Source organism: Rhinatrema bivittatum, chromosome 2, assembly GCF_901001135.1.
Source record: "Rhinatrema bivittatum chromosome 2, aRhiBiv1.1, whole genome shotgun sequence".
In the NCBI taxonomy this organism is placed as follows: Eukaryota; Metazoa; Chordata; class Amphibia; order Gymnophiona; family Rhinatrematidae; genus Rhinatrema; species Rhinatrema bivittatum.
Window position 1 is genome coordinate 481,939,191 of NC_042616.1, and position 16,271 is coordinate 481,955,461.

Sequence of the window (16,271 nt, forward strand, 5' to 3'; positions counted from 1 at the left end):
TCATGAGGTTTGTTACTTGAGATTACAAACTGCAATGTTATTGAAGTAGTGTAAACACTGGATTCCTGAAAGCACTGCAAAACACAAAATATACATTTTAGCTCTGTTCTACAGAGGATAAGCTGAGCTATTGGTATAACTGGTTTTTTTCTGTCTGCTCTGTCAGACATTTCCCTAGAACACAGGATGTATCTCTTCCCACATCCTGCACTGTTCCACCTCCTATGACACTGCTAATGTAGTCTTCCCTTTCAGAACTATTTTATTTTTTTGTATTTTAAGAACATTTATTTATTTATTTAAATTCTTTTAATATACCGATGCTCAAGACAAGGTCTTGAGAAAGGACAGCCCCATACCCCAGTTCTCTGCCTAAATCCATACTCTTTAGAGTATGGATGAATGAGGGCTCTGCCCTTCTGGGAGAGGGCAGGAGGGGGCGGTTTTAGGTGGGAGCACTTTTTGTTCACACTGGAAGAGATTACTGTGCATCAGGGGAGGAGAGCTGGTAGTAGTAGTGGATGTGCCTATCTGCTGGGGGAAGAAACAATGCCGAGGAGGTGGGGGACAGATTGCGGTGCTGAGCTGTGGGTGGGAGTACTGTCTGTGGAGTACGTGAATGACATCCACGCAGGCTGTGAACTTTACCGACAGGAAACAGATGGAAGTGCTGTCTTCTCAGGAGAAACTAAATTTTGTAGGGAAGAAGGATGTTTTAGAGGGTAGGAGAAAGAAGCAGCCATCACTAACTCTGAAAAGAAATAATGTTTCAGAAATAAAAGCATGCCAGGAATACCTTAAAAGCAAACTATGAAGGACATGTTGGTCATATGAGAAGATGACAAGAGTATCACACTTGTGTGTATTGTGAGAGGAAATCATGGGGATGCGAATCGGGAGAGGAGGAGAACATGGGAGTAGGAGGGGCTGTGAGAGAGGAACACACAGAGAAGAGAGGCTGTGAAAATGTGTGGGGGGAAGAGGCCATAAGACACAGTTGCTGGGGATGAGGGGAGGGGGAGAGAGAGGCAGGCCACGCGAGAGAGGGTTTTATGGGGGAGTGTGTGAGAGAGATTTATGCAGTGAGAGGAGAAAGGCTGTAAGAGAGGGTCACAGAGAAGTGGGGAAAAAGGCAGTGAACGAGGTTTGCCAAGGGAGGGGTGCTATGAGAGAGTCATGCGGGGGAGGACAGTAAGTTAGGTCAATTGAGGAGTGGAAGGGGATCAGGAGAGGTGCATTGGGGAGTGAGGAGATCAGGTGAGTGTTCAAAAGGATCACAATAATGGGTAGTGGGAGAAAGAATCATAAAGGGGTAAGAGGATAACACAAGGTGGGAAGCAGGTTATAGAGAGGATAAGGGCACAGAATGGGAGACAGGATTATGTTGGGAAGAGGTATGGTGGTGAAGAGAGGGTAGTATGAAATTTGTTATAGTATAGTACGAGGAACGAGAAAAATATAAAATGTGCCCTACAATAAAAAAAACATGTCAAGTAAATTTTAAAAGTGTTGCGCACATGTGGGCCATGCGCGAGCAGCATGGATTTTAAAAAGCAGCAAAATAGGTGTGTATGTACGTATGCACATGTGAGAAATAAGGGGCAGGGAATGGGCATTCTGGGGTGGGGCCAAGATGTACGCGCATAGCTCCGTATTTTAAAAGTAAAACACCACAGTGCACGTACACTAGATATCCGCTTACATTTACTGCTGCTCCTGATGAGAAGCAAGTCTGTAGATCTCGAGATTTAGGGTTAACTGGACAGTGTGCAGGATGAAGTATCAGAGGGGCCAGAAAGACCTCGAAATTGACTGGATACACTGGCAGACTATTTATTTATTTATTTATTTATTTATTTATTTATTTAATTAAATTCTTTTACTATACCGATACTCAAGACAAGGTCTTATCGTTCCGGTTTACATTAAAACACAAGAACATAAGAAAATGCCATACTGGGTCAGACCAAGGGTCCATCAAGCCCAGCAGCCTGTTTCCAACAGTGGCCAATCCAGGCCATAAGAACCTGGCAAGTACCCAAAAACTAAATCTATTCCATGTAACCATTGCTAATGGCAGTGGCTATTCTCTAAGTGAACTTAATAGCAGGTAATGGACTTCTCCTCCAAGAACTTATCCAATCCTTTTTTAAACACAGCTATACTAACTGCACTAACCACATCCTCTGGCAACAAATTCCAGAGTTTAATTGTGCGTTGAGTAAAAAAGAACTTTCTCCGATTAGTTTTAAATGTGCCCCATGCTAACTTCATGGAGTGCCCCCTAGTCTTTCTACTATCCGAAAGAGTAAATAACCGATTCACATCTACCCGTTCTAGACCTCTCATGATTTTAAACACCTCTATCATATCCCCCCTCAGTCGTCTCTTCTCCAAGCTGAAATGTCCTAACCTCTTTAGTCTTTCCTCATAGGGGAGCTGTTCCATTCCCCTTATCATTTTGGTAGCCCTTCTCTGTATCTTCTCCATCGCAATTATATCTTTTTTGAGATGCGGCGACCAGAATTGTACACAGTATTCATGGTGCGGTCTCACCATGGAGCGATACAGAGGCATTATGACATTTTCCGTTTTATTCACCATTCCTTTTCTAATAATTCCCAACATTCTGTTTGCTTTTTTGACTGCCGCAGTACACTGTACCGACGATTTCAATGTGTTATTCACTATGACACCTAGATCTCTTTCTTGGGTTGTAGCACCTAATATGGAACCCAACATTGTGTAATTATAGCATGGGTTATTTTTCCCTATATGCATCACCTTGCACTTATCCACATTAAATTTCATCTGCCATTTGGATGCCCAATTTTCCAGTCTCACAAGGTCTTCCTGCAATTTATCACAATCTGCTTGTGATTTAACTACTCTGAACAATTTTGTGTCATCTGCAAATTTGATTATCTCACTCGTCGTATTTCTTTCCAGATCATTTATAAATATATTGAACAGTAAGGGTCCCAATACAGATCCCTGAGGCACTCCACTGTCCACTCCCTTCCACTGAGAAAATTGCCCATTTAATCCTACAGGGGAAACCAATTAACAACTAATTGGGAAAACTGGGAATGTGCCTCGTGTGCGCATGTTTAAAATCCACTGACATTCGCGCATAAAAGCTGACAAAGTCCTGTGAAAGATTCACGCCTGTCAGAAGTGCTTGACTAACCTCTTAAAATTAGGAGCATACTTACACATGGTCGGTGTATTTAACAACAAATGTATGCAAGCACGCACATGATTACAATTTGCATAGATAGGCGTGTTTAAAGGCGCAGGCGTGCTCTTTTTAAAATTACCATCTGTCCTAACATGTGCCAACTGTCTGGTCTCTGGGGCCAGCTCCTCCCAGACATCCCAATATGGGGATAGATTTTCTAAATTTGCACGAGCGCGAACAAAAGTACGCTGGATTTTATAAGATACGTGCGTATCTTATAAAATCCAGGGTCGGCGTGTGCAAGGGGGTGCACACGCCGACCCTGGCGATTTTGGGAACAGGCAGCACGCGCCGAGCTCGGCGCGCGCTGCCTGTTCCCTCCAAGGCAACTCCAAAATCGGAGCGGCCTCGGAGGGAACTTTCTTTCCACCCCCCCCCACACCTTCCCCTCCCCTCCCTTCCCCTACCAAACCTACCCCCCCGGCCCTATCTAAACCCCCCCACCTTTGTTGCCAGATTTACGCCTGCCGAAAGCAGGTGTAAATCTGCGCGCGCCAGCGGGCTGCTGGCGCACCATCACCCAACCCGGGGGCTGGTCCAGAGGCCTCGACCACGCCCCCGGGCCGGCGCCACGCCCCGGACACGCCCCTCCCCCACCCCTTTTACGAAGCCCCGGGACTTACACGCGTCCCAGGGCTCTGCGCACGCCGGCGGCCTATGCAAAATAGGTGTGCCGGCACGCGAGAGCCCTGCGCGCGTAAATCCGGCCGGATTTATGCGCTCAGGGCTTTTTAAAATCCGGCCCATGGTGTCCTTTCTCATTAGAATAATGCCTTGTATGTTCTTCTTCATCTCCCTCTTACCTGGGATGAGACACAGGTTTTTTTTGTAACCCCTCTCTGACCTAACAGGACTGGGGGTCCATAGGGATTTAGAATTCCAACCCATTCAATTCCAAAATATTTTATACTAACATTTGCATTTGTTTAATTATATTATCTGTCATGCTGTAATACTTAAATTATCATTTATAAAACTTATATATCCAAATTCAACCATTGTTCACTAAAAACAAATGTCATTTCTTGTCTTGATGTAATATTAATATTATTGGTATAAAATTTAAAAAAACGAGATATGGTTTAGTTCTTTCAGGAACACCATGCTCATCTGGGTAACATTGAATAGAATTATCCAACCAGAAGTGGATATACTCTTAACCAAAATGATCGTACTTTAAAAAATACTTTTTATTTTGGGAAACCACAATACTTTCACAATGATAGAGTATCTGAACAAAATTCATCTTTGCTGCATTTGTTAGGTGAGAATACGTTGCTTTTTAAAAACGTTTTGAATAAAATAATGTGATTTGCATGTTAATCCACTTGAATATATAGAATTAAATAAACAAATTGTGTATAATACTTTTCTTCTGAACAATACATTTCTAATTATATTTTGAGAGGTAGTCTCCTTTTATCAGAAGGAATGATATCATCCTTGGTTCATTCTGCACACTGATGAAGGGCGCACAGTCCTTGAATGCTAGTCATACATGTAATAAGTTTGTCCAATAAAAGGGTATAAACTGCAACTTGTTTGTATATCTTTCTGTCTTTTTCCCTTCTGAGACTCAGGTGAAGGGAAAATGGGTGGGAGGGAGACTGGAGGCAAAGGAGGGAAACCCCAACATTTTCTCCAATGGTAACACTTTCCTAAGCGCCTCCCGAATGCAAACTGAATTTAATTATTTCATTATATGACACTTGGAAAATTAAGCATACGCTTCCAGCAAATCTCCCCTAGCAATGGCGGAAGCTCTGGGCCTGGGACCTGGTTAGGCAGCGACTGCAATCCAGGCTGAAGAACTTTCTGACTGAAGGTAGCGGGAGAGTGGGAGGGCTAGGGGGGGGGGGGGGGGGGGGGGGGGGGTGAGAGAAGGCCCTGGAGGCTACAATTTATTAAAAATGTGACGATCCAGGAGTGGGGCAGGGAGGGGGTTGGTGTTGCCAGTCACTGGCCCTTTTATTTTTATCTTTCTAGAGATGAGGAGGTCTGTGAGGGAGGCTTAGCCCGACAAGGCCGAGCATTTGGAGATAGAGTGTGTGTGTGTGTGTGTGTGTGTGTGTGTGGAGGGGGGGGGGGGGGCAAAAATAGAGTCACTAGGCTCGCAATCTTTTTTTGTTGGTTTGGACCCTGCAGTTCGGCCCTTAGCTGAATAATTTCTCAGGTTGACTCCAAATACTGGCTAACACAACCCCGCCCTGGAACACTCCTTTTTTTATTTGTTATATCTTTTAGCCAAATAAGAAAGGGGAATATTCAAAATTTGCAATTTGGACAGCTACATGGCTTTTAATATTGACCTCCTCTCTCTCTCTGTATACTTATATTTAGTTTGCCTTCCAAGTATGCATACCTTAATGTTTGGTGCCTTATCTATTCTAAAAAAAAAATTGTAATGTATGTAAATATTTCAGAATATATTCAAATGAAATTGAGAAGGGATTGAAGTTCAGGCAAGTGTTTTTAGCTTCTACCCATTCTTCATTCTTATAAATTGCCATAAGCTCTGTGTACTTCCTCCATCCAATTCTAGATGATGCTAACATCAGCAAAATGACTTTACATGCCGGAAAAGGAATAATGGGGATCATGCATGTTGTAATTGAAACAGCTCTGTATTATGCAGAGCTGGGGATTGAGCAAAAGCTCCAAATAAAGGGGTTGATTTGGCTTCTCCAAGACAGTCAAGGGGCTTTTAGCAGTTTTATTTAAATGCAATGTTTAAAAAAAGTTTGGATAAATTCCTGGAGAAGTCCATTAACTGCTATTAATCAAGTTGACTTAGGGATTAGCCATGGCTATTACTGGCATAATGTTTGGGTACTTGCCAGGTATATGTAACCTGGATTGGCCACAGATGGAAACAGGATGGTGGGGCTTAATGGACCCTCAGTCTGACCCAATATGGCAACTTCTTATGTTCTTATTCACCCAATGTAGCACATAATTTTTGGTTGCAACATTTTCAAAATCCCAGAAAGACATGAATTGAGTTCCAGCTGTACTAATTCACCTATTTGATTATGACAAATTTTTGCTTTCAGGAAGGTTCAATGCTTACAGTTTAATTTACACAATATCTATTTAACATTTATCGTTTTAGCTAATGAGTTTTGATATAACTTTAAAAACAGCAGTTGCTATATTAGTAAAACACCATAAGTAATCTTAAAATCTGAACTGTACAAAGCTGTTTCACTGCCAGGATTCAAAAATAAGTTTGCCAAAAAAGTAATATCAAACATAAAAAAATGTAAAATGAATTGGTCACTTTTAATTATGTTAAACTTCAAAATTTTAAATATAGGTATCTGAATCAGGTGAATTTTACACCAAATTTCTGCTAGCATTAACAAGAAGTTGCCTTTCATAATATTTCATTTGATACCTGACAATTTTGGGATTTACGTATTCTAGAGACAAATTTTATGCAAATGTCACACAATAGTTAGACATGAAAGAGGAAAGAAGTCAATTGTTCCTTCAGTTGGACTGTTACGACAATGCATTGACAGCTTCACGTTATTCACTCTACCACCAAATTTACATGCTGCAGTGCAATGGAAAGTTCTCAGATCCCATTTTTAGATGTTTTTTACATTCACATTCTGTAAGTAGAACAAAACCAAATGCTAGGGTAGGCACACGCATATCCAAGACACAGTTTTAGAATTAATTCTGCTTTTTTAATTTAAATTGCTAATGTGATTATTTGCTATTGATGCAAATACTTTCTGAAAAATATAAAGTATAGCCAAGATCTTTTTATTTGGTTAATTTGAGATTTTTGTCATAAAAAATATTAAACTAGACCAATAAGACATTATCACCTACAAACTATCTTTATTTCTACATAGCTAAATGGACTAACAGGATAATGACACTGAACTGTTTAAGAAAAATGCAAGACATTATTTGAGCAGAATATTTATCATGCTTTTTTTATAAGTTTCACATAAGAATAAAGGAAATCGATGAAGCTGCTAGATTAACTGCAGGTGATCTCTTACATTAAGGCGCGGTGCAGCGGCATGTGCGGATGCCGCCGATAACTCAGCACCATGTGCACCAGGGAGGGGGCGGGGAGACGCGACCTCTTCTGCCGCGCGGCTTTGGCGTGGGCCATTGATGAGGCCAGCGAGCAGATATTGCTGCCGCCACCCCCCAAATGCGAGCATGCCCAGTCCCAGCCACGGGACTCTCGGGCTACAGGCGGGGGGGGCGGGGGGGCAGAGGGTGTCCCTGGCATGAGGGCTCAGGTGGAGGGGGGTGTGGGAAAATTATGGGATGGTTCATTGGGCAATTCTGGCCCTGGGTCATCCCATGGGGCGAGGTAGTTGTGCGGAGGGGAGGCATCTGATCGGGGTGCAGTGCCCTAGTCCCTTTTGCTTCCCGACCTCTGCACGGCTGCCTCGCTAGGGAATTTCACAGCTGCCAAAAAAAAAAAATTTGGTAATTTAGATTAAAAAAAAAAAAAAAAAAAAGGGAAGCACTCAGGCAGAGTAAGGTGGTAGCCTGGTGGTTTGAGTAACAGCCTGAGTACCAAGCAAGGGTTCAGATCTGCCTCAACTGGAAAGGAGAAGATCCAGCCAACTTGCAGCCAGACCTTCAAACGAGGTAGGTCCCTTGGGGGAATAGCAGATAGGTGGGTCCGTATCAGCTCTCCCCAGGGAGCTTTAAGGGGCAGCACCTTAGCTCAGCCATGGCATGTGGTCACGGTCACAGGGCTAGAGCTTTGATTCACCATCTGGCACCATGGGGGGACTCGGAGAGCCCAGTACTACCTGGGGAGGAATCTCCAGGTGCTCAGCCAGCCAGTAAACCCTGGGGGGGGGGGGGGGGGGTGTGCAGGATCGGGGAAATGCAGGGCATCCCGGGGAAGAGCCATATGGAGACCTCAGGCCCCCCCCCCCTCCCACTCGGGGGACTCGGCAACAAACCCCAGTGACCCAGCGAATGGCAGTGCGGAGAAGGGAATGGGAACCGGGCAGCCTAGGGGTATTTTCTCTGCTGGGGACGGTTGCATCCCCCTGCCCCCCACACCGGCTCTCCAGCCAGCGGGCTGGGGAGCGGGACAGGTGGCCAGTTACCCAGGCAGTTTCAACCCCTTCGGGAACAGCGTGGCTTGCAGTCGGGGGAGCCCGGCCGCACAGCTTCACTGCATTCACGTACAGTACACAGGTGCCAGAGGATGGAGCGCCAAGGAGGCAGTCCATCCACCATAACCCGCCTGGCCATATTGAGGGCCTCCAAGTTTTTATCAGGGGGGCCCAACTGTACTGGCAACCAGGTATTTCTCCTGGTAGTAGCCAATGGAATTCCGGCTACGCCATGTGCCTGCAGGCCATGAGTGTGCCGGAGCCATAAGAACCCGTGACACTGATCTCCCCACTCTCTGCCCCGACTAGACCTGCAGAGTGCCATAGATGAGAGTCTGAACCACGCCCCCAGTGTACAATCTACAGCGCCGCCAACTGCTGCAGGTGAGTCCAGCGGGGTCAACATTAGTGCACAGGGCTGGGGAATCCCCTGAGCAACCGCCAGGGGTGGAAAGGGTGTCTCACCCAACTGCAGAGGCCAATAAGGCCCAGCCTCCTGCAGAGCAGGAAAAGAAGGAAGCACTCCTGACGCTTCGACTCTTCGACAGCAGGAGTTCCTCACCAGCATCTTCTTCTAGTTCCTAGGGATCGTCAGTAGCAGAGGGCCCGCAGAGTGCCATTGCCACTAACGCTAGCTTACTGGCATTAAACACTATGAAGCAGTTGTGGCAGGGCATTCCACATTCACTTTGGTGTTGCATACACCCTAGCCAGTATGTTCATATTTTTAACCTGCTGAAAGGGTGTAGGAAGGCAGAAGGGTTACGTAAGCATCGCAAATAGCATGAAGCTCCTTCGGGTCCCAAGAGGGTCTCGAGGAACATTAATAACTGGGTGCGATCCTTTGTGCGCCTAGCATCAATAGTTGGCCGAACTGATCTCTTGCAGCCCTTAGCTTTGTGGTCTTAGACACCACTGTCAGTGCCCACTCCACCTCCGAGGGATTCGCTTGGTTGAATTATGATGAGTGATTCAGAGAAAGGATGGCTAATATACCATCCATGTCTTGAGGCACACAAGACATCGAGTTGTAGCTGACATACATGATGGTACGTAATTCAGAAACGCAAGCGAAAAATCGCTCCATTTGTGCCCAGGGAAGCTCCTATGGGATGGGGCAGGCAGCCGACCTTACGGCTGAAGCCTGTTGGCAGTACAACAAAGGAGGTTGCATGATGCAAGATTGAAAATACAAGCACATCTGCTCCACATGCACCGCTAGTTATCCCGTCACCAAGTGTACCAAGAAAGCCCCAAGTGGCAGGGGCAAGTAGCCCTTACATGCGAGCCCTGACCCCAGTCATCTGGGAGTGACTGGCGACAGGTCTTAGCCTCTGTCCCAATAGACTTGCAGCTGTTATATTACACCAAGGTTTCAAGGAGCGCTTCAGAATCCCGTATGAGGGTCCTCTGAATCCCACCCGACATGCAAATACACACTCTAACCAGGTTCACTGATGTAGTGAGAGAGAAGCTGGGGGTGGAAATTAGTCTAGGCAGGGTAGCACCTTCCACCTCCCGCCTTTTGACAAGATGATCCTGTCACCTCTAGTGGTGTTGTCTAAGGAGCAGGATAAATTCAGACTGATACACAAACTTTCCTACCCAACGGGCTGGGCTGTGAATGACTTCATGCCACGGGAGGTGTGTGTGTGGTCCAATACACTTCCTTTGACAGTGCACTTGACCTCCTCAGGCATTGTGGGAAAGGGGCTCTCATGGCAAAGGTCAACAGAGTCCGTGTTCCGGCTCTTGCCGGTGCATCCGGATGACTTCCTTTTACTAGGGTTTTGCTTCGAGGGCGTTTACTACTTTGATAAATGCATGCCCATGCGGTGCTCAGTTTCACGTGCGCACTTTCAGACATTCAGCTGCTTCCTACACTGGGAGTTGTCCTGGCACATGGGCTTGACAGGAATTGTCCACTACTTGGACGATTTTCTGTTTATTGGACCTCGTGGCTCAGAAGCGTGTCACGATCTATTCGATGGCTTTCAAAGCATGGCCAAAGATTTTGGCGTTCTGCTGGCAGCGGACAAGGTGGAATCGCCATCTGAGGTGCTTACTTTTCTCAGCATTGAGCTCGACTCCATTCAAATGATGTCCAGGCTCCCAGCCAACAAAACACAGAAGTTGTTCGAATTGATCTGAGGTGCTCATCTGGCCCACAAGGTGACCTTGGCCACCATGCAATCCCTAATAGGGAGTCTGGCCTTCGCCTGCAGGATCATCTCAATGGGGCGGGCATTCCTACGCTGATTGATTAATGCTTCTTTGACAGTAATAGAGAAGTATCACTGCTTCTAGACCAGGACTGGTCACTTGAGGACCGGGAGTGGGGTGGGGAAATGGTACCTGCTCATTTACATAAATGTTAGATCTTGCCAGTGAACTGCCTAAACAGTGTATCTTTATATCTGCAGAACCACTGGGATCTGAGGGCTGTGCTGTGCACCACCTCCTCTCCCTATGCTGTCCAATCACAGCATGGGAAAGGAGGCAGAGATACAGCACAGCTCTCCTCCGATAGAGGAAGAGAATGGCAGGTCGGAGCCTAACTAAGAGGCTGTGGGGAAAAAGAGGAGCCATGTGAAAATCAGTTCTTTAATGTCCGGTCAGTACTTCTCACTGAACACCGTACAGAATGCCTGAAAACCTGGCTGTCCGGTCCAAAACTGAGTGTTGGCAACCCTAACACCTTATGTGAGGATCTAGCAGTATGGGAGGAATTCCTGGTCCAATTCAATGGCTTGGTAATATGGTTCCCCCCACCTGTATCCAGTTCTGAGTTGCAGCTATTTTCAGACGCCTCTGGAAACATTGGCTTTGGCCTTTACTTTTAAGGGACCTGGTACACTGAGTCATGGCCTTCCAATTGGGTGGACTCAGGGATCACGACTAATATCACCTTCCTGGAACTTGTCCCGATTGTGGTAGTACTCCACCTTTGGCAAAGGTGGCTAGCGAACAGAAAGGTGATATTTTGGTGTGACAACCAAGCAGTCATACATGCAGTCAATCGGCAGTCCGCTAGGTGTACTCCTGTTGCGGAACTTCTGAGGCTGTTGGTTTTAAGGTGCTTGCAGTTAAACATATTGGTGTGGGCGAGACACATCCCCTGTCTTCGCAACAAGATCGCTGACTGTCTTTCTCGTTCTAAGTGGGAAGACTTCCGGAGACTTGCTCCAGATGCTGAGGAGCAGGTGATGCCGATTCCTGCACACCTCTGGATCATTGGGACCAGGATGCATTCAACCTGTTGCAGCAGTTGATCGCATCATCCACTTGGTGGACATATCTGAGGGGATACAATGACATCGTGGAATTCCTGAAAACCACTTCCCTTCCTGAGAGCCTTGGTCTTTTCGCACAGACTGGTGGAATATGTCATGCAGGCCAAGTGGCACGGCGCATCTGGAGGCACAGTTCAAGCCAATTTGGTGGGTTATGCCTTCTTCATAAAGGCTCAAGGTTTACTCAACCTAACAAGGGACTTTGCCGTCAGGCATGTCCTGGCAGGCTGGCCCAAACGCAATCCGCGAGTTCCGGACACGCGCTGTTTTGTTCTACATGATCATTTGCTGGCTCTATGATGCTGTTTACCTTCAGTCGTTACAGACCATTTCGAACTGGTCCTCTTCTCAGCTGCCTTCTGCATTGCGTTCTTCGCTGTGTGTCGCATGAGTGAGCTAGTTGCAGCAGCCAGTGCCCAACACAATTGCTTTGGTCTGCAAGACTGCAATGTTTCCATTGTAAATGGAAAGCTCAATATCAGGATTTGGAGATCCAAGACCGATCAACTTGGCAGGGGGCAATTGGTCACATTAGCCCAAGTACTGGGCCTGCCTACATGCCCTGTGGCCAACGCTGCATGATATAGGATGGTCAGACCCTCTGGAGGGGGGGGGGGGGGGAAGGCACAATTCCTATTGCATGCTAACTCACTCCCACTAAGCAAATGCCAGTTTAACGCCATCCTCAAGCGCATCCTGGAAGTGGCCAGTTTGAAGCTGGAGCAGTTCGCGACTCACTCTTTCCGAATCGGGGTGGCCTCGAGCGCAGTGGCATCGGGTTTGCTGGGTACTGCCATTCAGCATATCGGCAGATGGCGTTCCCTGGCGTACCTATCCTACATTAGGCAGGCAAACAAAATCCTGCATCCCATTGCACCGTAGACACTAGCAGTGACCCACAGGATCACAGCAGCGTACTCTCCTATACCCCCTGTGACATTGCTGGTAACGCTTTATGTTTTTCAGGCTCTTGTCGTCGGCATTGAGTGATATGTATCATGGGACATTCTTTTATATTTTGGGTGGAGCAGCAGGCGCTGAGAAATACCCTTGGCCGACAGCTGGGTGTTACGCCAAGAGAAGGCATAGTGTGATTGCTGGGTTGCAGGGGCATGTGTTGGGATCAGCTGGTTCCCCTGATACGGTAGCAATTGGCAAAGTTCGCCCCTCCAGAGATACTGATCATACACCTTGGAGGCAATGACTTGGGAGTCACGCCCTGATGCCTACTCTTAGATAATATGAGGAGCGACATTGCTGTCATTATGCCCTTGATGCCCTGCACCACGCTCATCTGGTCGGTAATTATCCCTCACCGCCAGTTTCTCGACTTGCCACTCTGGACGTGTTGAAGAAACTAAATAATCAAATTGGGACTTTTGTCGAGTGCCAGGTGGCATGCTCATAAGTTGTATGTGGATTGCTCGGTACTATTTTGAAATGACGGGGTGCACCATACAGATATGGGACAGGACCTGTTCTTTGCCAACTTGAAACGTGTCATACACAGAGTCCTGAGGAGTTCCTCGCTCTTGCCTGAAAGGTCCCTAGCCATTGGCCGTAGCTAGGTGGGGAGGGTCCCAAATAAGCCGTCTGGCTATTCAGACCCTATGGCAGGTATACCTGAGCCCGGGGGGGGGGGGGGGGGGGGGGGGGGTTTAGCTAGAGACAGTGCACAGCACATGATAAATAAAATCAATGCAAGGGGGGGGCTATCTTTCGCTAGGACCTGCAGGCCCCAGTGCGGTGACAGACTGGATGCCCACACCCTTCGTTGGGGCAGTTTACTTGCTTGGACTTGGCAGGTAACTGGAATGCCCTTTGATTCCTGGGTGGCGAAGGGCTTTGGCTTGGTTGCAGCGGGTCCGGGGCCAGAGGTGTCGCGCTGCCTGCACAGTGGAGGACCCTCTGTTAGCTTATATATGTTATGGCTCGAGTATGAAGCCAGGCCAAGAGTCCACCTCCAGCGCAACAGAATCAACCAGCTATTGAGTATCTTTCCCAATTGCTGTTCTCCTACACTCTCATAAGGGAACTTCTAGCCTCCTAACAGGGCCTTCTATCTTCTCCTCCACTGGCTTCAGCTAGATTAACAGGCATGAGGCTTCAGGTATTTGGCTTCTTTGTCGCTAAAATATGGAACAAGATACCTCTAGTGCTACGATTAGAAAACTGTTACCTCACCTTCCGCAAAAAAAGTTATTCATTACTTATATTTGCTTTGCTGTCACAAAAAGTTCAATCATTCTTTTCAGCCAGGCCTTCCCCTAGACTCCTTAGCAGAGGCTCTTCCCTCTTCTAACTAATTTCCTGAACTCCTAATTGATTCTTAATATCTCTTGTACTTTGGTGCTTATCTTGCTTCTTATTTATGTATGTTCATTATTTATCTCCTACGCACCTCACTTCTTATCAATCTAGATATGTTTATGCATTATTTATAACCAATATACCTCATTTGCGATTTATTTTGTATCTGTATATCTGCATTACTTGTGTTCAATGTTTTATTTTTTGTTTTGATTTTTTTTCTTTGCAATTCACCTTCGGGCGGATTTTAAATGCCCTACTCGTGTAAATCCGCCCGGATTTACGCGAGCAGGGCCCTCGCGCGCCGGTGCGCCTATTTTGCATAGGCCGCCGGCGCGCGCAGAGCACCGGAACGCGCGTAAGTCCCGGGGTTTTTTTTAGGGGGCGTGTCGGGGGCGGGGCCGACCAACGCAGCGTTTCGGGGGCGGGACCGGGGGCGTGGCGCCGGCCCGGGGGCGTGGTCGAGGCCTCCGGACCAGCCCCCGGGTCGGATGACGGCGCGCCAGCAGTCCGCTGGTGCGCGTACATTTACGTCTGCTTCGAGCAGGCATAAATCGAAGGATAAAGGTAAGGGGGGGTTTAGATAGGGCCAGGGGGGTGGGTTAGGTAGGGGAAGGGAGGGGAAGGTGAGGGGAGGGTGAAAGAAAGTTCCCTCCGAGGCCGCTCCGATTTTGGAGCGGCCTTGGAGGGAACAGAGGCAGGCTGCGTGGCTCGGCACGCGCAGGCTGCCCAAAATCGGCAGCCTTGTGCGCGCCGATCCAGGATTTTATAAGATACGCGCGGCTATGCGCGTATCTTATAAAATCCAGCGTACTTTTGTTTGCGCCTGGTGCGCCAACAAAAGTACGAGATCGCGCTTTTTTAAAAAATCTACCCCCTTGTGTGTCCTCTTAGGAAAAAGGTATAATATGAAATGTTTATAAATAAATAGAAAATATATGAATACCTTAAGCCATTTTAAATGAAGGCATAAAGTATGCTTGTTAGTAGCATGATGCAAGTTAGCAGGTTTACAAGTCCACATTTTTGAAACGTAAATGTACATGTACTTTACAAACACAGCTCCAACGCACCCCTTAGAGAGCCTCTTTTTAATGGGTGTCAAAAGTATGTGGATTCAGCCAATATAAAAGTGTAGTTATTTACTTTATGACAATCATGCTAAAACTAGTGTAGTAAATTTTAATGATCATTCAGATTCCACTTTCAAATTAATAAAGTCTTTAATCTTGAAAAAAAATTTTCATCTATGTTCTTCATATATGGTGACGTAAAAAAGAAAACAGAAGTTACGGAGAGCCCTGATGCAGCGTTAATGAAACGTTGTCAACGTTGGCGTTTCCCGACATATAAAAGGACGCTACAGTCTTGCCACATGCAAAGGACTGTCTACAGTTGAAGAAATATTCAGATAAGTCAAACTTGATGTTAAATGGGCATTGTTTCAAAGTGGTTCAGATTTTCAAGACATAATCTTGCTAGAGGCATTAAGAAAAATAGTTTGCCTTTTGCTTGTGGACATTAAATATACAAAGAAGCAAGATATTTCATAAGTCGGATGAGAGGATAAGGAATTTTAATGAACATTAACAAAATTAAAGCAAGGTTTTTGACCCGTGATTGCACCTAGTGGTTTTGAATTCAGTTAAGTATGTTTTCAACCAGTGCTGAGGTCCTTTCCTCTCAAAAAGTAAAACATTTAAAATTACAAAAATAAGAAAATTACAGAAATATATATAAAAATTAAAGATCAATAATTAACAAAAAATAAATGGTTTTTTTTCAAGATTAAAGGCTATTAATTTGAAAGTGGAATCTGAACAATCATTAAAATTTACTACACTAGTTTTAGCGTGATTGTCATTTGGATACTACTGTTTCCCTGAATTGTTGGGTTATTTACTTTATGCACATAGATCCTGACCAAAGCTTTTACAGGCCGATACAGTAAAGTTCGTGGGAGAGCGGGCGAGCGCACAGGCTACTCTCCTGTGCGCGCAATTCACTAAAACAAAATATTTAAATTAGGGCCCACGGTAAAAAGAGGCGCTAGGGACACTAGCGCGTCCCTAGTGCCTCTTTTTTGACCGGAGCTGCGGCTGTCAGCGAGCTTGACAGCTGACGCTCAATTTTGCCGGTGTCAGTTCTCAAACCCGCTGACAGCCACAGGTTCGGAAACCGGCAAAATTGAGTGTCCGGTTTTCAACCCGTGAGCCGCGGGCCAATTTTAAATTTTTTTTTAAAATTTTTAATTATTTTTAACTTTTGGGACCTCCGACTTAATATCACCATGATATTAAGTCGGAGGGTCCACAGAAA

The 16,271-nt window shown here is 46.1% G+C and overlaps 1 protein-coding gene across 1 annotated transcript in view; it reads right to left on the reverse strand.

Annotated features, from left to right (window-relative positions):
• The window catches only part of EXOC2 (exocyst complex component 2), a 391,656-nt gene that overhangs the window by 47,967 nt on the left and 327,418 nt on the right, over positions 1-16,271 (reverse strand). The gene's annotated exons all lie outside the window — the stretch shown is intronic.